The sequence below is a fragment of the Homalodisca vitripennis genome, chromosome 7 (assembly GCF_021130785.1).
Source record: "Homalodisca vitripennis isolate AUS2020 chromosome 7, UT_GWSS_2.1, whole genome shotgun sequence".
Classification (NCBI taxonomy): Eukaryota; Metazoa; Arthropoda; class Insecta; order Hemiptera; family Cicadellidae; genus Homalodisca; species Homalodisca vitripennis.
Window position 1 is genome coordinate 118664878 of NC_060213.1, and position 26119 is coordinate 118690996.

Below are 26119 nucleotides of genomic sequence, written 5' to 3' on the forward strand. Positions count from 1 at the left end.
AGTCATCATAAAAGAAGAGTAGCCTTATTTTCCTGATCCTGGTCTGAAGGAAATGTGAACCATAACTGAAACCAACATTCACAATGAACCAACCTTTCCCATCATTTCTACATTACTTGATACTGTATAGTTAGTTATACAGCACTTATTTATAGTATAATGCTATTATTAGAACTGCAAATAAAATTCATGAAATGTAATGGGCTTGTTAGGTTTTTACTACGACGAATATTATATTTGATACAATATACTCTGTGTAGATAATGTAGTAAAATGTTAAAATGCATTGTCAACATGTACATGTTGACACGTTTTCATTATTCCAACAAAGACAGCATATATTCAGTACAGATAATCTTCCAGTTGGAACTTCTCGAGTTTAAGATTTCTTTGAGGTATTTCAGGTAATTTCTTATAGTGTATAAGTTACCTTCCCAAATTTTCACAAAGTGTAAGTTATTAGCTATATCAAATATTTATTTACCACTTAAAATTATTTTTAATATAACAGTTTTCATCCACCCCTTGTAAAGTTTCCAGTGTGAAGTCAAACTAAATACTTTAAATGCACAATTCCTTATTATGAAAACAAAACAAACAATTAAAATGTACCTTCTTGGAGAGAAAAAAATTACATTACCATAGTTTTGTAAACCAAACAAATTACAACACAACGGACAGTTGGAATTTAATCCCAACGCGTCACTCGTTGGACAGTTTTCCAAGTGAAATCCTCCCCGTTCCTGCTGTAAATTAATCTTCAGCAGGGTGGTTGAAATTGCTTCTTAATTAGTGGCAAATTGATTACAATTATATTTTAAGACAATTTGAACGGTTTATTAATTTTAAATGTGTATACATGTTTCATGAAATGCTACTAAGCAGAACACCTGAAAAGAAATAAAACATCAGACAACGTATAAAAATATACGTGAATATATTTAAGATGTCATCAGACAGCATGCCTTACTGCGCTATTGCCATACATTATTGTAGGAGTTTTAATAGTACTATTGCTTAATACGAACTGAACTCTACATAAGAAAAAAATAAATATATATAATACGACGCGTGGCGTGCGTATTATATAAAGTATTACTCAGTCTCAGTTGAGGATTTCTAACGACGCTAAATGGGAAACCATATTTAAGCAGTAGTACAGTTAATATTAAAAACTTTTATTCAGTACAATGAAATATTTCCCAACTGTAACATGGAAAATTCATTAGACATCCGTGCAGCTGGTTCGTTTTAAAAACCAATCACATGTAGATGTAGACTAACTGTATTTGCTTGCTACGCCACGCGTTGTAGATGTATATACTTTATTTATTATACTACTCTTATCACTATTCCACTTTTATTATTCTACTAATTAAGTTACCTACTAATTATTAACATGAAATTGCAAATTCATTAGCTAAACTTGTTATATTTAAAAATCAGCAAAGTACTGGGAATTTCTAAAACACTACATCGAAAATATTTTTAATCAAAAAAGATTATTACGTTGTACAATAATACAGAAAATACAAGTCATTATGGTAACTATTTACAAAACAATTCCGTTAAAATTCAATTCGCTGTGCATGTACGTATACATTTTTATTTATAAAAAAGTTACTATTTAGTCTAACATTAGATTATTTACATGATAAAATATGCAGCTGCATAATACCCCGGCATTACCAATTCTTTGCTAACTGTATTTTCTACATTGCAAAGTTTTAACTAACTAAATTAAGACATTGGTATATGACACAGTGGTCATGTAAAGATATAAACAGCACTTCTGGATTTCAAACCTCGAGACACACCTCATTAAGGTTAATGGCACACCCGAGGAATTGGTCCTAAAGGAGGCGGATGAAACATTAAAACTCCATATCGCGTTACTTTGCTGATTAACGGTACCACAGTCGTAGTGACCCGTTGTACAACACTCTGCTGTGCAGAGTTTGTCTCACATTTGGAATGATCGGAACATCTTAATGATACATGAATAGAATTTATAGAATTAATAGACATCATTTAAATTTCTGTGAATCATATAAAAAATAATATTCAAAACTTTACGTGACGAATTTTTAGATTTAAAAGACGGAAGAAGCACACAACCTGGGTTTTAATTTCAATAAAATTTTAAAAAAGTTATTGAAAAAGTATATTTTATAGATATGTTTATACTATAGCTTACTATGATTAAGATAATATAATTAGGTTGTTTTAAAATGTTTTAGTTAGCTTCACAAAATATTTACAATTTTAGCAGTGCTAAGTTAAGCAGTTGTACGAATTTCCTAGGAATAAAAATAAAAAGGTTAAAAATAGTTTACAGTAACCTAATTGTTAGAAACATTAAAATCTGAATATACTAACTAATTTAAAACAGTACACTTCAAGTGTGTTGTACGTTCAGTATATGAAGTGGCACTTGAAGGACCTAGATATATTTTTAGGTTATTATGTTATGAACTCCACGTTATAGGGTTATCTTTATGTTAGAATAATAAATCGGAAACTAAAACCCTTTTAATTTAATTTAATTAACTTTTTATTTAAAAGGGTTTTAGTTTCAGATTTATTATTTTAGTTTATTGTGTAACAACTATAATGCTGAATAATAGTGTCCTTGCTCACACAGTGTTAGCCAATTCTCAGAATAATGTAATATTTGATTCATTGTTGTGTAGGGATTAATTATGCAGTCGTCCTACATCACTGTTATAATTACTGACACTGGTATCATTGCCTCTTTTTGCGTGCCCCTGGTGTGGAAAAAAAGTCATTAATGTCGGAAAACTTTAATATAATACCATATTCATAAAAAAGACAACTAGCCTAAACACAGCATAAGTGTATTAGGACGATAACTTTATTACAGCTGTATAGACATTTAATTGTTTACTTTGCTATCCTCATGTAAACAAACGTAAGATATACTATGTCATACGTTTGAAGGCTGCTTACATCATGTATAAGTCCGTAAGATCCTGTCAGACAAGGACCGCAGTACATGAGCGAGCGATTGTTGTTCTGTGAGTTGGTCACGGAACGTAGCACCCGCCATATCTATATGCTGCATTGTTTTAAAGTCAGGCTTGAAGTTTACTATGAAAATAAGCTATTCATGGTCTAACGCTTAGTTGAACAACGTCCTCCCCTCTAATCAAAAATCGCAAAAAAGTTTATTACGTTGTACAATAATACAGAAATTACATGTCATTATTATAACGATTTACAAAACAATTCCATTAAATTTTAATGGAATTGTTTGCTAATTAAATAGTGGTTTCAAAGTCCTGAGTGATTATTATACTTGTCTTCGATGAATATTATTTAGTGCATTCATAATAGATGCATCGTAAATTTATTGTCTCGCTGGATGCAGGTCTTGCAGATCAAAGCCTATACTGAAGTAAATGCATAGAGCAATGTTTTATGAAAATCCTTTTTACAAACTGTGGCTAAACTAACGTACTCAACATGTGTTTCCCTCAACAAGAATCCGACTACCTATCAGATGTGATAGCGATTGAAACTATCCTAGAAAAAGGCAAATTTTACAAGTTTCTGGGGATGGACCAGGACCCAGATTGATCATATCAGCAGCGTTTGGTCAAAGGTGGCCTCATGCTTTTATGTATTCAATTATCTAGCAAATTCTGTTTTTTGAATGTACTGAAAGAACTGTTTTGTCCAAGTATATCCAAAATTTAGCCTACGGTTTGAGACTATGGATCAGCTGTAATAAATAAAGATTTGATAGTTTATTTAGAACACAGAGGATAGCTGACAACATATTGTTGGTATTAAAACCGACAGAATCGTGTAAAATTGTATTTTGGAAGCTTGTATTGGTGACTTTAACGAGCCTCTATATTCGTGATGTCACCTTGGACTGCCGATAAATAATGCGCGAACTGTTTCAGGTATAGGACGTCCATCATATATGAGGCCAGAGGTAGGGAAAACTCAAACAATTCAAATTTCGATTAGGACACTTTTTGTTCTCGTAGTAATCTTTCTCTTGGTGAGTTTAAGAATGGGAGTTAGGATAAAAATTACATATTATAATTCTTATATTTCTCCTTTTCTAATATACTAAATATACAAAATACAGATATATCGTTAGGTTCATAGACGATCATGTGGTATTGACTGTGTCTACGAAAAATTATAATAGGGTTAGTTATTATGTTTTTAGTCAATATTATGAAACGATCTATGCCATAAATTTGCTCAAATGTTTTACTGCAATACAAAATATTATTATCATGGATCAGTTAATACATTCAATAACAGATGACGTTCAGGTAGAATAGTAACTTCTTTTATTACAGTGACAAGATATTTTTATTCTGTGGTACACAGATGTGAGGAAACTGTGAATAGGCGAGTTACACGAGCGCAAAATGTTTTATTTATAACATAGATGAGTTCGCAACATCATACTTCGTTATAATAGTTCGGTATAGACAAGTTTTATCTTTATATTTGAGAACTAGTTACAAAATTCTCGTGTTTTCCATTATATATATTGTAATAGTTTTTTAATGTTTCACTTATGGCAAAAATATTATCCATATTAGTGATAATAGGTATTTTACGTATTAGCAGGAAAAGCTACTTAAAGCTGTAATTTAGAATTTCACGATCTAACGTAATGGTTTAGTTGATTTATGTGCAATAGGGATGATGCTGATGTAGTTAACGTGGATCTATTACCTCTGTGAGTTATGATGCATGTTACGTCACGGACATGACAGTCAACCTGTCATTGGTTATAACATATGTCTGTTCATGTACTTGTGTTTGTAGTAAATTTAGAATAGTACATGAATACAACGATGTGGCAAATATCGATACATATATTTATGTATACGTGACTGCAATTAGAAAATTGATATTTTTGTAACTGTGTGTACAAATCTTATTACATTTTTAATGAAAATGTATATTAATAAAATCATACAAGTGGAATATCATTGCACGTTCTATACACCATAAACTTTTTTTCAATTCTGCCTTCGTTCTTCTAGGTGGCCTGTATATTCAATATTATATTTTAAATTAAATTTTCTATATATTGATTTGGTAATCAAACTATTTCTGGAGTCGAAATTATGAAACCTATTCAATTAGAATTTCTTCATCCCCATCTTTTTTGGATCTCTTCAGACTCATATTATTTCAGATTCCAGAGGGCAAATGTGTAGCAACGTCAGGTGTACTAACCGGATGGTAAAGAGGAGCTAAACTCAACACCCGCATTGCATCAACCCTTCCCACCATGTTTTGAAAACTCGGTTACTCCTTTGTGCTTTGGGTTCGTGTTTAAAACATTGTAGTGCACCCATTTTTGCTCCTGATGAGACCATGGGAACACGTCTTCATCTGGATTACACTGGATGGTTGACGGGAAACCAGATAGACCTATTATGTAGTCTAGGTGTTTTTGATGTTGACATGATGCTAAGGTGTGACCTGAACTTCTTCGTCACCAACCTTTTTTGGCTCCCTTCAGATAGCCGTGGACTCTAGATTCCAGAAGTCATCTGTAATAACGCAGCCCTCAGACTCTGCACTAATCGTAAGGTAAACTAGAGTTGAATTTAACTTTCACATTGAATCAACCCGGCGGCCCACAGCAGTATTTATGAAGATGGAGGCACGATGAAAACCTCCTGAAATTCATAAATGAGCATTTAAATATAATTACCTTTAACAGTAATTTAAGGTTTCTTGTTCCAAATAAAGTATTTGTGAAATTGCTACAGCTTTCTAGCATGCCATTGAAAAATATTCAAGTCGTAGTGAAATATTTTTGTTTTTCAAATGGTAAAACATGCCTCTATAAAAATTGTTACAAAGAGTTTCTGAAACTTTAGCAGTACTAGCGACTAAACGGAGTGCTTTTGCTGAATAACACAAAAAATAAACGGGTCGTAGAATCCCATGTAAAATCCAAATGAGTCAACAAAATAGGAGTTTCTATAAGAAATTTCAAAGTTTACCGCCATATTGGAAAAAGGCGAAGAAATTTTAAATTTAATTTCGTAACTTAATAAGCGTATAAAAAGGGTAAAGCTGTTAAATATAAAGTTGCCGTAAAATTAATACTTTTTGAGATACCACCTTAAGTTAATCAACCTGTAGTCTTCCTGTTTCAGAATAAAGTGATAACAGAACTATATTATTTAATTAATTTCTTACCTCTCCCAGCCACACGGGGTTACAGTCATCATTCTTCCAACTGAGGTGGTCGTAGTTTTTTTTCAACACTGAAATAATGAACACGAGGCTACCTTAAAAATTACCCACTTACTTTTATTACCTTATTATAATGTACCCTAAATTTTTCAACTTATTCAGAAAATTATTATAGGCTCCACGTTTAGTATTTAGAACTATGTTCCTTTAGTATAAAATATAATTTAATTATTATATTATTTTAGTTTATGTTTGTAATCTGTATAGTTAGTACTAAATGACCTGGCTGCACGGAATGTATAGACGATGACGTAAATCGGGTGATTCCTCCCAGTTGGCTGACCCATTGACCCATGTCACTGCCCCAGGCTTCATTGCAAAATATGAGTCCGTGTCGGGTGCATCTCGACCTCGTTCCACGTTTGCGCCGGGCAAATATGTCTCAAAGGTCTTTTTTACTTGTGTAGTGTACCTCACAACTCAATAACACACAGAGTTTGGTTATTATCGTGAGAACCTCCATGCCAGCATTATTTAGATTTTGTGGAGTGCGTCTTTTGCGAACAAGGACAGAGTAGATTCCTCTGTGACTACCCATCCCCACCACCGCAACAATACTAGTGACTCTTAGTGTGAACTGTGTTTATACTCTATCTCTGAGTTCACCTGCATGTGTGCCTATAGACAGAGTGTCGACCCTCTTGGGGTCTTTTGGGAGGATGAGACATCCTGTGCTGTTTGTGTGGCAGGTGAAAATGACTTTGGTAAGTGACATCATTCCTCTGTTCAATCCCTTTTGTCTCTATACTTTCCCTTCGTATCTACGTATGTTCAATTTATTCTTGTATTTAAAATATAGTCTACACATTATTCATTGTTCTCTTCAAGTCGAAATCTTAGATATACACGATTTAGTCCATCATTTTACATCATAAATACTTAAACTAAGAAAGCTAGTACTTTATATATTCATTTATTTAAAAGGGAAAGATTTATTTATTAGTTTCTTACAGATACACTGGCAATTTACTAAGAAGATTTACATTGCAGTTTGAAGTTTTATGTTTGAGTTTGTCTTATCTCGTAGCTGTTCAATGCTTATTTTATTTTTGTTTGAATTTATATGTTAAATCTATGTGTGTGAAACTGATATTTTAAGTTACATTTTTCTCATATTATTTAAAGAGAGAACATATTTGATTTTATAATTTAATCAAATTTACACATAGTCTTAATAAATTTATATAAAATAACCTGTGTATAACCTTTGGGTTTGAATTAAGACAAGAATTCGGAAATAGTGTTTAATTTTAAATATAATAAAACTTAATATTTATTCTGAATATAGTTTTATTCATAAAAATGTATTACCCTATTTAATAAAAACTTATAAACTACTATCAAACTATTGTACTGCTTTCAAACTAAACTGTTTGCACATGTCACAGTGTAGTAGGTTCGGCTGTTATCAATAAATAACTGAATCAAACAACTTCGATCGTGGCTGCTGTTATGATGGATTCCGCTGAGCCATCCTGTCCTTGGAATGGGCCACATGCCCAGCGGTTGGTGGTTGTTCGGAAGTCACCCTTAATCCGTTGTCCTTAGGATGTGTTAAAGAGGGCATCTCAGGTCTAAGTTCAACTGGTTTTTAACTAGACTTTGTCTAAGAGTGCTGTGTGTTTTAAACACGGTTCTAATGTTGAAATTTCGATTATTTTAATTTTCTCAGATAATCTCGGTACATAAGGGACTGAAATAAATCTTTATTGGTAAATAATATATTTAGTTCTCAACTATAACCGGTTAATTCATTGTTAGTTAATTGGTTATGGTGTAACTGTAAAATGTAAACAATTTGTTTCGATGTCTACCAAAAAAACAATTTCTGTTATAGTCAAATACAGTACAATGACTTCATTCGACGTCATAGCAATTAGTTTACAAGTTCCAGGAATATGCCTTGTTAATAGGGTATTAGGTTGCACAGGGAACAATAGCTTTGTCACTCTTAATCACAGAGCTGTTAATAATTATTTATTAAAGTCATTGTATTAATGTCTTGTCAACATCCATACATCAAGCTTTATTCTAGAAAGGCTTGTGTGTTATGATTTGAATGAAATATGGAATGCGTCATAAACTATAGAAAGTCTTTGCCAAAAAAAGACTTCATCAAGTTTGATAAAGGATTCTTTACGAAGAAAGCTGTTGTTTAACATACTTCCAGTTCCAAGACCAATCACTTTATTCACTGCTAGCTCCTTGTATTTCTGCCCACACCATTAATTAGCTCACTCTCCTATCATCCATCATCAGATCATTATATTGAAATCAAAGTTGTAACTTTAGTTAACATAGTAAAATATTAAGCCAAATTTTGATAATTCAGTATCTAAACTTTATTGGGACCAATATACGATTATTTTCCAGTATTCAGCAAAACTTTCAAAAAGCTGTTTCTTACAGGAATGCTTCACGTTTTGGACAAATACAATCAGCTCTCAAAATGAAAAGATTTGGTTCAGAAACGGTAAATCGACAACCGACGCAGTCGTTGGTCGATATGAATGTAGAGAGGATTGAATGTCGGAACCACACAATGATTATGTTCCGCGATCTGCCCAAATCATTCGACTGCGTTGGCCACAATATACTGCTCGATAGACTTGAGTCCCACGGTATTCGAGGCGTGCCTTTTAAATGGCTTAGCTCATTTCCAAGCCACAGATCACAAGTTGTCCAGATATAAAATAAATTATTCAACACAATATACTATCTTAGCTACGGAATCCCCCAGGGGTCTATCCTCAGTCCTGTGCTTTTCCTGCTTTATGTCAACGACATACAATCATCGCTTCTTCATGTAAGAACAGTGCAGTTTGCAGATGATACGACTCTTCTTTCAATGCAAGATCAAGCGAAGTGGTCCTAATATCTTGATGGCTGACTCCACACTGGACAAAGTCTGCTCTTCAAAATTCCTTGGAATGTATTTTGATCGAGGACTGACATGGAATGAGCACATTGATCATGTTTCTGCTCAATATCTGCTCAGGAATCTTTGTTCTGCGGTCTTTAGCAAAATACTGCCCGATTCAGGTATTAATTACGGAGTATTATGGCTTGATATACCCCCACCTGGCCTATGGAGTGATCCTTTGGGGAGCTTTTGCTAAAACTCAGTTCCAAAGAGCTTTCAGACTCCAAAAAAAGCAATTCGAATCATCGCAAAAATAAAATTCAGAGAGCAGTGCAAGCAAGTTTTCAAGAAATTGCATGTGTTGACTCTGCCATGTCTCTAAATATTGGAAACAACTATGTTTTGAAATAATAAAGTTAACTTAACCAGATTCCAAGACATACACATGTATGAGACAGCTGTTGACTCTGCTATGTCTCTAAATATTGGAAACAACTATGTTTTGTAAGAATAAGTAACTTAACCAGAGTCCAAGACATACACGTGTATGAGACACGTGGCAGAGCCAACTACTGAACTGGTAGACACGGAACGGTGGTTTATGAAGGCCTGCCCTCACAAGCGGGTGTTCAATTCCTCAACAGACTGCCCAATTTATTCATAGATGCTCCAACGCCAAAGGCGTTCAAGACTCGCTTAAAATGCTTCTTGGTGTCTCAAGCATTTTATAATGCAGGTGAGTTTTTGAATTTCATCTAGGAGGCCTCCTAATTAGAAGTCTGACCCCGCTGTTCGAAGTGGGTTGCATTGGCAATGGATGAAAGAGGTGTGATTGTAATGATTGTAGCCTATGCTGTATATGTATTATAGTATTAACGAGATAAATTTTAGGGTATCTTTATTAATTGACGTTTGCAATACGATGTAATTATTTTCTCAGCAATAAAACAGATTTGATTAGCTAGTTATAGTTTTGCCATGGATCAACGCTCGCTTGCGTCCAAGTTGGGCTCAGTGATGCATGTACTTAAGTTTACTATCCAAAATGTAAATAGTTTTTTCTTTGTTAGTACAAAAACATCTTACCACACTATAAGAAAATAATACAAACTACGGTATTTTACAAGAAAACCAAACTGTTAGATTTTCGACTCTTGCAGATTAAATTCACTACTTCAGATAAAAATGTTCAGACATTGCTGGTAGGTAGAATGATCAGGGAAATAATCCTATTGTGAAAGGTAGTAACCAATTAATGGATGATGTGTGGCGTGATCTTCGCTTGTCTCCGCTGGACCTTGTCAACGAAATCAACTTACACAATATGTTACCCAGGTTCGGTGTGTGTGAACCTGTTATAAATGGTGAATTATCCTACATACAAATGGAAAACTACATACAATCTACGATTTGGGTTGACATTCCCAAAATCTTGGAAGATTAAAATCCTTTGTGGTACAAAAACTAACGGAGCCAAGGCCAAAAATAACTAGTCTACCGTAAAGATCTCTCCAACACAGCTATCACTGAAATTTTACTTGCATTTGAAAAACTCTAGTACGATTATTACTTTCGAATTTTTATTCAATCAACATCACTTTCATGAATTATTCCACCTGTAACAGTATTTTGCTTCCACCGCAGTCGGAGATATGGTAATTCAATGCTCGACTAACATTTCGAAATAATATATGTAAGATGCATTATCAGTTATGAAGGCTAATTAGTAAACCGTAGTCCTATATCAAATTTATTGATTTAAATATCAACATAATATTTTTAGCTGTGCAACCTTAATCTTAATAGTGCGTATATAAATAATTGCGTGTATATAAAATTGTAGAAAAAATTTTTAAATGTCTAATAAGGTATTTTATGCATATGCAAATTTTAGTTCAAGTATCAAATAACCTTCAAATATTTTAAGAACGAAAGCTGTGTAAATAATCTATGGATTTCTCTATGGTACATAATAAATTGGATATATATTTACAATATTTGCTTTCTTACTTTTTAATTGTTGCATTGCTGCAATAGAGATAATGCATGTAGATATAATATATGTAGAATATATATATATATATATATATATATATATATATATATATATATATATATATATATATATATAAAACTTTTGTGTGATTTCGCACACGATTTATTTTACGAAATATTATTTTTGCTTTGAAAATTTATAGTATAAGAGAATGATTTAAAACTAATACTAAGTCAGAGCAAGCTCATTATGTTATACTGAATATTTGCTTATTATTTATAATTTTTATTTTATAATATTATATATTTATACACGTATATATTTTTCTATTTATATTCAGTCTCAGAATATACTGCCCGTGGAACAGTAAAAAGAACTACTCATGGGCATGATAAAGTACAGTACATGCTGGGGAGAACGCTGCAATGCTCTGGATAGGAAGAGATGTGACAAGCAATTTTCCGAATCATAAACTCCTTCACCTTATAGATTAGCAGATTATGCATTACAATATTTTACCTCTCAGCGCGATAATCTAGACAGAATTATTTTAAGTTGACAAAAACGATGCTCAATATAATATGCTCGATAAGATTATTATCAACCAGTTTGCAAAATAATGAAGTATAAATAACATACATTTGGTTTCGAAATTGTAATACGATGGAAACTGAAGTACGTTGTTTCCATCAAGGTAGGATGAGAAATTAGGGACTTATAATTTCAGTTGAGCAACCATAGTTCGGTAAGAATGTTGAGTTCAGCTCCTTCTTCTGGAATATGACGCTGTCACAGACTTTCTCGCCACTGACGATTTTGTGATCTCTTCAGAAGAATATGACTACAGATTCCAACAGTCAGTCTGTGACAGCATCAGATTCTAGACATTGCACTAAGACGAAAATAAACTGGAGCCAAATTCAACATTCCTATTGAACCAATCCTTCCGTTATGTATGAATACTTCGTTGCTTCTCAACGTGGTAGTAAATGAAACAATTGAATCATAAGTGGTTGACTTGCATCCAAGTCTTCACGTTCACACCGCGCTGAAACATTGTTTACTCTATTACCTTCTGCCAAGACAGGTTAAACTGAGATGGCACTCCACAGTAAGGCCTATAACGGTTGTCAAATATCAATACAAAATTCATTAAATATTCCAAGACGTTATTCTTTTAAGCAAACTTTGATATTCGTTATTAAGTCGCCCGCGTAAAATGGAGACGTAAGTGATCTAAGGTTTGACTCGTAATGATGAAAATTACATTAAAATATTCACTGCAATTAGATGTTCACAAAGAGTCTAGGAACAGAAATCACTAAATTTTCAATATAAAACATTACTTATTATACATTGGGAATGCTCTTCCGTGTTCAATATAATCTTGTTTGTAAAAATTCTAATTCGCTATAGTTCAACTACAATGAGATGCTATTTTATTGTCACAAACGATTAAACTGAGTAATTTTTAGTTTCAAATTAGTTGCATCCTTTTATATTAGTGTTGACATCGATTTATTCTGATAAAGAAAATTGAAGTTATGACCTAGCCAAGTGATTATAAGTAGGTAGGTGTGATGTTCTTACAGTGAGAAATTTAAATAATGGGTAATATATATATATATATATATATATATATTACCCATTATTTAAATTATATATATATATATATATCCACTTATGTACACTAGTAAAAACAAGTGGACGATGTAAGCCCTTCATGCTTCTTCAAACCTCTGTCTGTGAGTCCACTATCTGTTGTTACCGCCAGGCCCTAAACTTCATCACTGCAGGATATAAACATCAAGCAACTTTTAATGGTTAAGATAATTTCGGAAATATAATTACATTCGCTCCAAGGCCATCGAACTAGGACTTGTGATATAACTAAAATTTTACCATGAAAAGTAATTGTTCTTTAAAACTAGAGTGTACATAACAGTCACCTTAAAAACTGTCAACACATACAGAAGTATTATCACCTACAACCAAACAGTCACTTTATAACTCATATCACTGTATTATTATGAATATATCTATATTTAATTATATTTCTTGTAAAAGGTATAACAGAGAAATATCTTACTGTACCGAATAAATGTTTTACAACTTTCAAAACGACTTTTAAATTTAGAACTCTTGAGGTCTTATAACACTTGTTAAAGTTCAGTAATGCAATGCCTGTTTCACCTTCTTGAATATTACAACTTTTATATATAATGCCCTTACGTGTGTTTATAAGAATATAAATTCACTTAAAATATCCTTACTAAATTGTGATTTAACAACAATTCCATTACAAAGTCGTAAACTACATTAAAATTTTGATTTAAATAATTGAATTTGTTTGGCATTACATTCTAAATATTAAAAGCTGTTTTTATAAGTAACTTAATTAGATTACTTCGATTATCTCTATTTATCAGGCAGATTGATTGAACCCTATTGTCTTTTCGAAGTTTGTTTTATATGCTCCAAGAATTTTTGTGCGTTCAATGATAGATCAAACAATCACTAATTATTAAAGATTAAATCAGAACACTGGTCATAAGTCTGCACTCAATAACCACTACTAGCAACTGACATTGCTTACCAGGTGTAAAAATTGTCAACAGTTGACTGAAACTATTCAACAATTCATTTGCCTTCAGTATTGTCTCATTGCTGACAATCTTAGTCCCAGCGGCCTTTAGCAAACTTTCCTAAAGCAATGAATACAGTTTTGACACTGAATTATGCAAAATAGTCTTGATTTGAAGTTCAGGAATCATTGATTTGTAGCTCGTAACGTTATCTCAAATAGTCAAAAGATTTTCATAAGTTATGGATTTTCACATTATTGATTCTTAAGTATAACGGAATGACACGATGCCAATTTTATTACAAGCTTCAAACCACATACATAGTCTAATAATAAACATGAAGTACGATTAGTTCAATGTTTAATGTTTTTTATTCCGACTACGCATCTCATATACATGTTTATTACTTTATGTTCTCTACTGCTATTTCCTTCAATTTAAAAATAAACATAAACTTAAGTTAAAAGACACTCTAAAAATTTATGATCTAAATGGCTTGAGTTAGAGGACGGAGAAAATCCAGGAATGCCTTGGATTTAGTTTCATACATTAATGGACTACCTTCTACTCTGTGTCTCTCTTCCAGCTTCATTTATTATTTAACGTCAAACACAGTTAGATTTCGTTCCACAAGAGAAAGCTGCCTCCTTCTCTGTGTCTCTCTACGAGCTTCATTCATTATTTAACGTCAAACACAGTTAGATTTCGTTCCACCAGAGAAAGCTGCCTCCTTCCCTGTGTCTCGCTACGAGCTTCATTCATTATTTGACGTCAACCACAGTTATATTTCATTTCACCAGAGAAAGCTGTTTCCTTCTGTGTGTCTCTCTACGAGCTTCAAACATTACTTGACGTCAAACACAGTAATATTTCGTTTTACAAGAAAAAGCTGCCTCCTCCTCTGTGTCTCTATACGAGCTTCATTCATTATTTGACGTCAAACACAGTTACATTTCGTTCCACAAGAGAAAGCTGCCTCCTTCCCTGTGTCTCTCTACGAGCTTCATTCATTATTTGACGTAAACCACAGTTATATAACGTTTCACCAGAGAAAGCTGCTTCCTTCTGTGTGTCTCTCTACAAGCTTCATTTATTATTTGACGTCAAACACAGTTACATTTCGTTCCACAAGAGAAAGCTGCCTCCTTCCCTGTGTCTCTCTACGAGCTTCATTCATTATTTGACGTAAACCACAGTTATATAACGTTTCACCAGAGAAAGCTGCCTCCTTCTGTGTGTCTCTCTACAAGCTTCATTTATTATTTGACGTCAAACACAGTTACATTTCGTTCCACAAGAGAAAGCTGCCTCCTTCCCTGTGTCTCTCTACGAGCTTCATTTATTATTTGACGTCAAACACAGTTACATTTCGTTCCACAAGAGAAAGCTGCCTCCTTCCCTGTGTCTCTCTACGAGCTTCATTCATTATTTGACGTAAACCACAGTTATATATAACGTTTCACCAGAGAAAGCTGCTTCCTTCTGTGTGTCTCTCTACAAGCTTCATTTATTATTTCACGTCAAACACAGTTACATTTCGTTCCACAAGAGAAAGCTGCCTCCTTCCCTGTGTCTCTCTACGAGCTTCATTCATTATTTGACGTAAACCACAGTTATATAACGTTTCACCAGAGAAAGCTGCTTCCTTCTGTGTGTCTCTCTACAAGCTTCATTTATTACTTGACGTCAAACACAGTAATATTTCGTTCTACAAGAAAAAGCTGCCTCCTCCTCTGTGTCTCTATACGAGCTTCATTCATTATTTGACGTCAAACACAGTTACATTTCGTTCCACAAGAGAAAGCTGCCTCCTTCCCTGTGTCTCTCTACGAGCTTCATTCATTATTTGACGTAAACCACAGTTATATAACGTTTCACCAGAGAAAGCTGCTTCCTTCTGTGTGTCTCTCTACAAGCTTCATTCATTATTTGACGTCAAACACAGTGACATTTCGTTCCACCAGAGAAAGCTGCCTCCTTCCCTGTGTCTCTCTACGAGCTTCATTCATTATTTGACGTCAACCACAGTTGCATTTCATTTCACCAGAGAAAGCTGCCTCCTTCTATGTGTCTCTCTACCAGCTTCATTCATTATTTGACTTCAAACACAGTTATAACTCGTTCCACCAGAGCCTTCAGACACAGTTACAACTTGTGCCAACGAGACTTTACGAAACACATAGATAATAAGCCTATCGTACACGCACACGAACGACCACGGACGGACACGTACTGGCCCGAGAAGTGAAGGTGATGTCACTTCTCTTCCTCTACTTCAACGTCTGTTCTTATCTAATGCTGTATTATCAGTAGTTGATCAAGTATTCTTGTAACGTGTGTACCGTATGACGATAACACAAGGGGTGGTGACTTCTGAGGTCGTAGTAATAAATACTAGAAATACAAAGTGTACTTATAAGTTCAGTTTAATTACGAAAACTTAAAAGCACCACTTTTAGATGGTAAAGGAAAAGTTATGTACTGCCACGTTGCTGCCAATTAGAATATAATAACTAAAAAGTATATCTTCTAGGTGGGCCTAAAATATCCAATGTTCTATTGAATTATGCGTACGACGTTTTACTTTACAAAACAATAATATTTCACTTCCCTTCACAATAGGTAGACTCACAACCCTGTAGTCTAAGAACGGTTATTTCTAGAAGAGGAGTAGAAGTTGAGAAGTGGTAGCCATCTATTCAAACAACACGTGAGATACATCAGCTACGTAAACTCGCCTAAAACAAATTCGCGACGGTATTAGCCATTTAATGATACAAATTACTATTTATAACAACGTGCTCGTCACCATAAGGACGACGCCACAACCTTTATCTATCTCCATCAAGCAAATAAAAGATCTTCAAGGGTAAGTTACTTTACTATTCACATCTTTACTTTACGTTACATTCATTTTATACGTTTGGCATCAAAGGGCTAATTTAATAATACGAAAAGATAAATTTTACTTACGGACAAAGCGCGCGCGAGGTCTGATCGGTTACGTAGTTGGGCTGCTACAAAGGGTTAGAAGAAAAAATTCATACGCGTGCCAATTAGGTAGTTACTCCGCCCAACAATTTAGTTCCGGAACATTGGGTGTAAAATAATATTATATTATACTGGCTGATTAGGTTGCGAAATTTACATTGTATGAAATTTAATTAACTAATTTACGGTACAGAATATCCCCCCTGTTTTGATTTCGCAACCTAGTTAGTCGCTTTACTTTAAACATATTCAAAATAACAAACTTAATTCAACCTTTTATTCATTACATAAATTCAAATTCAACCATAACAATACGATAGCGCGGGGTTTCAAAAGTTTCCTATGAAATCCGCTAGATCGCATGCCAATGCAGTTCTATGACTGCTCGCTTAGGGACCAAAAATAGAAAATCAATTTAGGCAAACTATTTTCATGCAGTGCACGTTGCAGCGTCTTAGAATTTGCGGGTCGTTGCAAGAATAAGGGCATTTAAGGCGATTAAATCGTAAACAAGTGTAGTGTAGTGTTTTGTTATATAGGCGCCACATTCATACTTCTTTTTTTGCATTCATACCAGTGTAAAGAATATTAATCTTTACTGATTTATTTTTGTTTATTAATCTAAAGCAGTATTCAACCGAATATTTGAGAATATTCAGAGTGCATGAGAGGAACATATTAGGAAAAAGAAACAAACATTAATCTGGACGTTTGCAATATTTACATACAGTAGAACTTCTTGATGGCTGGGGGGCAGTGATTGGCGTAGAAATTGTATCAATGGTTTGTTCCTGCGCGGTAACGGAGAAAAATGAAAAATTATGATGGAGAACTGTAAGATGATATGACTCATTCTGATACCTGGGACCAGCTAGACCGGTTGATTTGTTTGAGTGACATTCTAACTCTTCGTCAGCAGAAATGATAGTCTTGAAATGTCTGCTTGATTGTACGTCCGGGACGATGTGTAGGAATTTAAGGTAAACAAAAGAAAATGACTGAGTGTTTCAATACAATAAAAAACATTTTTTCATTTCTCACTTTATTTCTCAATAATTAATCTCTGTAAAACGAAATAATGAGTGTACTCTATTTTATTTTGTACAATTGTAACAAATAAATAGATTATTATATGTATGTATATATATATATATATATATATATATATATATATATATATATATATATATATATAAAATATATATATATATATATAATCAGTAATCCCAAGATCATCCGGATTTTTCTTCATCCGGATCACTTCTAGTCCGAGATAATCCAGAAAAAACGAAATTTAAAAGTACTGTAGTAACATTTTGACAAAAAGTAATGGAAAATCAGTAAAACCGAAAATACTGAACGTGCCGTAATAACGAGGTTTAAAATAATATCAAATTTTCCTCCATATGATATCTATCGTTTATGTACACATAAATCAGACACATAACCTGCTTGTCGTAACTTACAGATAGTGATGACAAGAGAACCGCACCCAACCCCTCTGGAGTAACAGCGGAACACCAGGTGTGTAAGCAGACCAGTGACACTGGAGAGGTGTGGCGACAGGCTGATCATGGCAAGTCAATTAACATTATCCGTGGATGGTATTTGGCACGTGTGAACTTTTGAGTAAAACATAAAACACAGAAAACAGTTTATTAGACATTCAGCGAATTATGTATATAATACAGCATTATATTATAAAGACCTATCTAACTTAAATATTTATTTATTTTTTTCAGACAGTTTCCATATACAATTAAAATGGGATTCAAACAGTTAGTGACACAAGTACGATTAATTCATTTGTTGAAAAGTCCAAATATTGGTTAACCAGCTGCGCATTTATTTGGAAATAAATTTTCAGTTCCCGACAGATTGCTTTTTGCTTTAATCCACTATGATACTCTATTTCAAATTTCCAGAATATTTCCCATTGAAGATGATAATAACGTTTCACGGTATATCGAACACTATCTGGTTTTGCTATAAGAACTATATCTTTTTAAGATTCCAGAGCTCAATTGCTTTCTGGGAGAGAAGTTTTAAAACTGAATTACTTATCTTTTCTGGAACAGAGTTAGTCGTAGAAGAAAACATAACTCCCAGTTCTCCAAAAAATATTCTTTAATATGTAACGTTTCATGGTATCATGAATATGTTCCACTATCTTTTGGTTAAAAGGTAGTGGAACATATTCATGATTGGGAGTTAATCTGGGATATAGACAGCTGAGATACATAAGTATGATCAAGAGACTGGAAATAGTCAAAGAAAGCAATAATCAAAATGCGAGTATTTTGTAACAAGTTTTGTTTAATTTTTTAACTAGGTTTCATACTTCAGAAATGAGAGGAGTTCTGTCTACATTTTCACAATAGAAACACGAAGTTGTTTTCTTTAGTATAATATTCGTATTCGTAATTCGTATATCGATTATATTGAACAACAAGAGGAACGCTGATATGGGAAATACCTTAGACCGACAGTATACTGCAATTACCAGAATTATTTTTTTTTTACCAAAGTGGACATTTCATATCATCTTATTCATTCATATTTTATTGATCGGGACAGCAATGCACACTACCATGGTACTGGAAATAATCACAACCAGAAGAGTAAATTTAAAGGCCGAAAGTTGAACATTTTTTATTGAATTAGTCTTCTCAAACCTTGTATGTATATTTTTGTTGTTGTAACAAGGAAAACTCTTTTATGCCGTATTGGTTTCAACCAGAAATGCTTCTTCAGACGCCAAACCTGAAATAAGAGCCAACGTCCATATTTTTATGTTTTGGATCTCTTAAATATGAACACTGAAATAGTACCACAGCAATGCCTACTTTAGCTTCAACATTACTATAGGGCTTCATCATATTATACCATCATATATAATTCTTTCAATAAGATTATTACGGTGGTATCCACTCTTCTGTTTAAATATACAAGTGTTACTCAGAGTTTTAGAATTGTTCATTTAATATGATGTAAAGATATTTGTGTGTTTTACTGGTGGTAATACAAATTTTAAACTCTTAAGGTCCAATTATTGTGAAATGGTTCATGAAATGAAAATATCTTCCAGTGGATAATATATTTGTTTTCAAGGATTTTTTTTTATGCCGTTTAAAATAAAAAGCCTATGAGAGTTACCTGTTTATTCAATAGGAATCAATGTGCAAAGCAACGGGTAACTGGAATTTGTGTAATCATTTCTTTCATATTTATTTTATTTTGTTTCAAAGAGTTCACAAGCACTAATTAAATGATTATGAATTGAAATATGATATGCATTATTTAAATATTAAGAAGTATTGTTCCTAGACAGTAAAAATGGTTTAAGTTTATCTGTGTATGTATCGACGATTTGAATGTTCACCGACTGTAAAATATTCCATTCCCATAGTTCCCAAGTCACTATGTGAAAATTAAATAACCCTTCAATCTAATCTATTATCGTGGAAATGAATCGTTTAATGCATTTTTTAATACCTTACAAAGAAAATAACAAACATTTTGGTTCTAATTCAAAACGTTATACATAAGAATGGAAGATGCCTCACAAAATGATAGTGCCAAAGAAATTTTAATTGCATAGTCACTTGTGAATGGGTCATTAATGATCGAGTATACTGAAAATATCACCACAGCTTCTAGGCAAAACTCATACTTTAAGCTCTGATAGACCTTCTTTAGCACAATACTTAACAGCTCTTAACAACTGAAGTTTAAAAATAAATTTCGTTCAAAAGGAAACAATTAATTTATTATCTTACAGTATAATAATTAATTGAAAATATGCGACCATTACTTAATTAACTACATTATTTTAGAATATGCCATTACAAAAAACTTATTTTATTAAGTAAAAATACCTTGATAAACCTCCTAACAGTGAGCAGCTTATTGAAACACAAACTTTACATATAATTGAACTGGAGCAATATAATTTAAAATCGATAAGTAAGTGAGTAGATGGGTGTGCGTGCTCGTGTTTTTAGTTTTGTATATTGTAACTACAATAACATAGGAACGTTTCCTACGATGAAGAAAACAAGATTTTTCCGGACATTTTCCATCGTTCAGTTATACAAACAATCAGTAAAAAACACTACGTTAACCTAGTTTGTAATTAGGTGGTTAGTTTAGTTATTTACCTGAAGAAGAGATCAGATTGCAGATCTTGAAACGTAGTGTTACTGATTTTTTTTGTATCACTGAACGATGGAAAATCTATGGAAAAATCCTGTTTAATTCACAATCCCTTCATCTTAAAAAAAACATACTTCATAAGAATATTTTCCTATCTTCCAAAAAACTATGATTACAAAATTTATGGATTAGAGAATATAAAGACAATATTCTCATGACTGTAACGGTGTTATTACATTTCCCACTCATCGTCGGCACTCTGTTATGTTTACACGCGACTACACCTGGATATAATCTCATTTGTCAAACAGTGTAATCTACAAATATGTCGTCACCTGAGACTTAACTCATGTAATTACTTGCGTAAGCAAAACTTATTTGACTTAATATCAGTATTGCATTAAAGAAAAGCGTGAGGAAAATCATATAGTAGGCAAAAAACTATCGCGTTTATTGTACTCGTATATGAAGAAGCAATTACGTTATGTGAATCAGATGGACATTACACGTGGCGTGCATGATATGGTAAATTAGGTTCTAATCACGTTTTTAGTTAATAACAACGCTAACATTTTAGGTGTAGCGATTGATTTATTAGGTTTTGTTAATAGTTTAATATCATTGGAAGTGATAAATTACCTTTTGTGATACTTTATAATTTATACAAAAGTATAGAGTTCAAGTTTAAAGTAGTTTAATGATTATTACTGTTTAACACGGTAATACAGAATGTGATTCGTAATTCTCTTAAGGATAAAGATAACCGACTTGTGATGGATGCTCAGTGTCTTGGAGCATAGAATGTATTATTTATTTAGATTTTTTTACATATATTCCTTATTTTTCCAAGTAATAAAAGCTACTCGTATAACTAAATTAGCACGGTTTTATTTTATAAATTAAATTTAAAAATTCCATGCAGATATTCTATAAGGACACAAAATACAAGACATTTTACTTTGTTTCAAATCATGCTTTTAATTATAAGCTCTAATTTTGTTTAACTTCTTATGACCGTGATAATTTTTCTTAGCTTAATGACAGTCGATCCTTAAACGAGACATTTTATAATTTGAACCTGTGATGTGGCAAACATTCCGAAACATCTTAAGCGCAGAAGTGAGCAGGGTTACCGTAGGAGTATAAGTAAAGTAAGTCGGAAGGAAAAAATGTGCAGAAAACTCCAAGGTAAAGTTTAAAAATTTAAATTTACATAAAGCACTAATAACCAAATAAAAATTACCGGTTAGTTTACCTAGTCCACTAACTTACCTCAGACAATAGACAATTTCGCATTACCATAAATTTATGGTAACTTCTGTAATTGGCCAAAGGGTAGATAATTCATAAAATTGATGCTTTTTGAGCTGACCTATGAATCACTAGGTAAAACTCGTCCTTCTAACCATTGCAGTGTTAACCAACTGTTTTTACAGGCATTTTTTTTTTTTAGCCTGATCAGACACACAATTCCGTGCAAGAGCATGGTGAAGTTAAATGATTCGTCACCATCCGTGAGACCCATGACTCATAAAAAGTTGCTTCTTTAAATAAAGCAATGCCAACTTGATATTCAAAGAATAAGATCATTCTGAAATACATCAGTTTGTTCTTGAAAACAATGGATATTATTGGAAATAATTATTTAATTGTTGATTACCTGTAGTATGAGACCGAGCTCCGCCACACCCTAACCCACTGTCAGTGTCCCGGCTTACACATCATTTGTCATCTGTCACCAGGCAATACATCATCTGTCTGCGGCTGTGGGAAATGTTCATTTCGTTAAAACCTACCATACTTCCATGTACATTCATGTAAATAAATATAAATTAATTCAATTTGAAAAAAATTATATCTTTAGTTATAATTCACATTGCATAACATCACTGAAATATAGGTAAGTACACAACTGAAATATTTAACGGGCATACACTTTTCAAAACATGCAACTGTATAAAAAACATGTTTTATTAAAAAACAACTTTCTCAGAGGTAATATAGGGCCCGAAATAATAAGTTAAATAGTAATACAAACTAATATTTATGTATTCATGTCCTCCTACAAACACTGTTACATAAATAGCTATCCATGCAATGGTATGGGTCTGATTAGATTTATGATATTTTTATTTAAAGGTACAAATAAAACTGATCACCATTTTCAATTATGCTCGCATGCTGTGAAACACTGATATAAAATTCAAATGTTTCAACAAAACGCTGAACCATTTATTGATTAAACTATAGTAATTCCTAAAAACTAAAAATATATTTTAATAATTATAATCTACAAACAGACCTGTGATCGGATATGTTAAATACTCGTACACTACGAACCGTAATACATTGCATTCAGTTACACAGAAAATATTGTTGGAAATAAAATTGGATCTGGAGAAATTAAGTTGTTCCCCACGGTTGTTGAATGAAACCGTACAGTCCTCTGGGGCTTCAAGTTGAACAAACATCATCAAGTAGATACTACTTCCGCAACAAAGACATTTTATCTTGTAATTGATACAATCACATTATCGTTCTTTATTGTCTTTTACTGTTCTAATATATGAAGTTATTGTTCTTATAATTTAGAGGAAGAATTTATGACACACATCGCAACATACAAAGCTATATAATTTTATTATATTATTAGGTCTACAAATAGTAATTTAATTATATAGTTTTCAACATTCCTATTTTTTATATACAGTGATATTATTATTTTTATGGTTCGCTTAAGGATGTTACCTCCGAATATCGGTTGGAAATTTCATAAAATACAATTAATTATAGAGTTACGAGTCTCAAGCTCCTAACTTTTTGTAATAGAAGAAGTTATTACGAAAACAGTTATTTTTAGTGGGTCATTTGATTCAAGTACTCACCAAACCACAGTAAAGCATCTGTTGAGAGTGTCGGCTTGATCAGGCAATACCGTACATGTCGTTTCAAGTTCTGCTTTGAATTTCATGTAACTAAGAAAGCTTAACCTACACGAGCATTTTTAGTAGTTGTGTAGAAATGTCATGCTTGACAAAAATGTTCTTATAGTTGATAATCAAGATCAAATAAAAAACTTCACATTTAAAGATTGTGTGAAAGAATCAAATTCATAATCAGATACAGTTTTATATAGTTTTTATGCTGTAGTACACCCTCATTACAGAATGTTTTAAAGATAATTCGTACTTTCTCCGTTTATGATCTCCAGAATCTATAAATAGAAAAACGATATATTAATTAAGATTTGCATGTATGTATGAGCCTATGCAATAAAACGCGAGTTGTGTTATTGCTGTGACTCTTAACATATTCATAATAAACTTGGGATGGACGCAGTATTTGCAAATACCTTGGATTAGTTCAATAATGACTCTTAACCAATAAGCCGTTTGAAGTTAGTGATAACTTGCATTTATGGAAAATTTTTAATTAAACTAGATCTCAATATTTACCCAAAACTATGCATTCTATTAACATGATTGGTAATTATAAACTAATTTTAGCATAAATTTTTGACATATTTTAAGTTTCAAGACATGGTAGCCGTTCAAGGTTACTATACACAAACCAAAAGTCTTTTAGAATATCTTAAATAATTTATTCAATGTTTCTTCTTACGTGTTTGTTTACATTTCGTAAGATTTCCAGAGGAACACTGATATGTGAATATAACGGCGTGGTTTTTGTGTAGTATACAAACTGTGTATGTGGGAATAATTATTGTAACCACGATACTGGCTATAATAATTCTTAATAGATTCATACAGAGGTAGTATTTTGACATACCTTGGATGATTTCATTAGCTATTCTTAAACAAAAAAGTGTTTTAACATGACAGTTATTACGATTTCTAAATATTTTTGTCATCTTGTTTATATCACAACATAATTTAACAAACAACACTTTTTAATAAGATTGACAAGCAATATTTATTCTTAAGTATTGTTTTAAGCTTTTTAAAATTTTCAGAATGCATACATACAAAGTTTTAGATATATAAAATTTTACCATTATAAAGAGGATATGTTTACAAAGATCATTTCAAATGAATTGCAATTAAATTAAGTCTAGGTTAAAATAAAGTAATTTGAATCCTTGTAAAATATTTTGTGTCAGAGGGTTTCAAGATTATGGAGTTCCTGAATGTCACTGCGCCATCACTGTTGTGCAAATTCAAAATATAACGTAACAATGCATTTTCAGTTTGAATTTTCAAGATTACGGCCACATAAGCTATCTATATTTCTCCGAGAGGGAGAGAGAGAGAGTTTTGAGCGGGGGGACAAACAAAGTTTTTCAAATCAATACTTTAAACAAATCTGAGAATAGATTTGTATTTAAAATATTTTTATTTAATTTCAGATTGTTCTTACAAAGGAATCAAATTTGGTATATCACCCAAATGTCCAATACAGTGCATACAGCATGTATTATATTGTCAGTAGATATAAAATACAAATGCTTTAAAATGCAAGACATGTTTTTATCTTAGGTAGATTAATCCAAGTACTCAATTAAACATCAAACATAAAGTTATACAGGTAAACACACGCTATTACAGATATATATTAAATGTAAACAGCAAATGGCTAAGTCCAGTTCAGATCAATCCAATAATGCTGGGGGGTGGTTATAATTCAATATATTTTCATGTATTTTGAAATACTATTTGTAGTAATGGTTCAAGTTTGAATTGAAATGGTACAAATCACAATAGTTTTAATTTGTATTCTGATGTTGGCTATACTATTTTTGTATGTTTTTAAAAGTTTTTATGGACACTGGTTTAGAATCCAGGAAGTGTGTAACATAAAATAAAGATAATTAAAAGCTGTTTGAAATAACGCGACATTAATAGTATTTCCTGAGAATAATTTAAGACGTGTAATGGATAGGTCTTGGCCCTTGGAACTTAATGATGCCTTTTGATAGGCTTTATTTTTGTATCAAAGATCTGTTTAATCTATGGGAGAAGTCTGGTAGTCAAGAAATGGAGATAAATTATGTAAAGCTTTCTCAAGTGCTTTTGATTGTCTCATGTGCACCATCCCCCAGCTATATCAAAACATCACGAACATACTGGCTTTACAACGCGGTAATTAGCGAGTGGCGGATCAAAACAGTTTCTCCTTCGACAAGCTCCGGGTCGTGAAAATCGGGCTTTACCCTTACCCTCTAGCGTATAATGGGTTTAAAATTTTTGAAAAGGGGGTCAAAAAGGGAGATACGACGGCTGTTTCTCCCTCACTGTT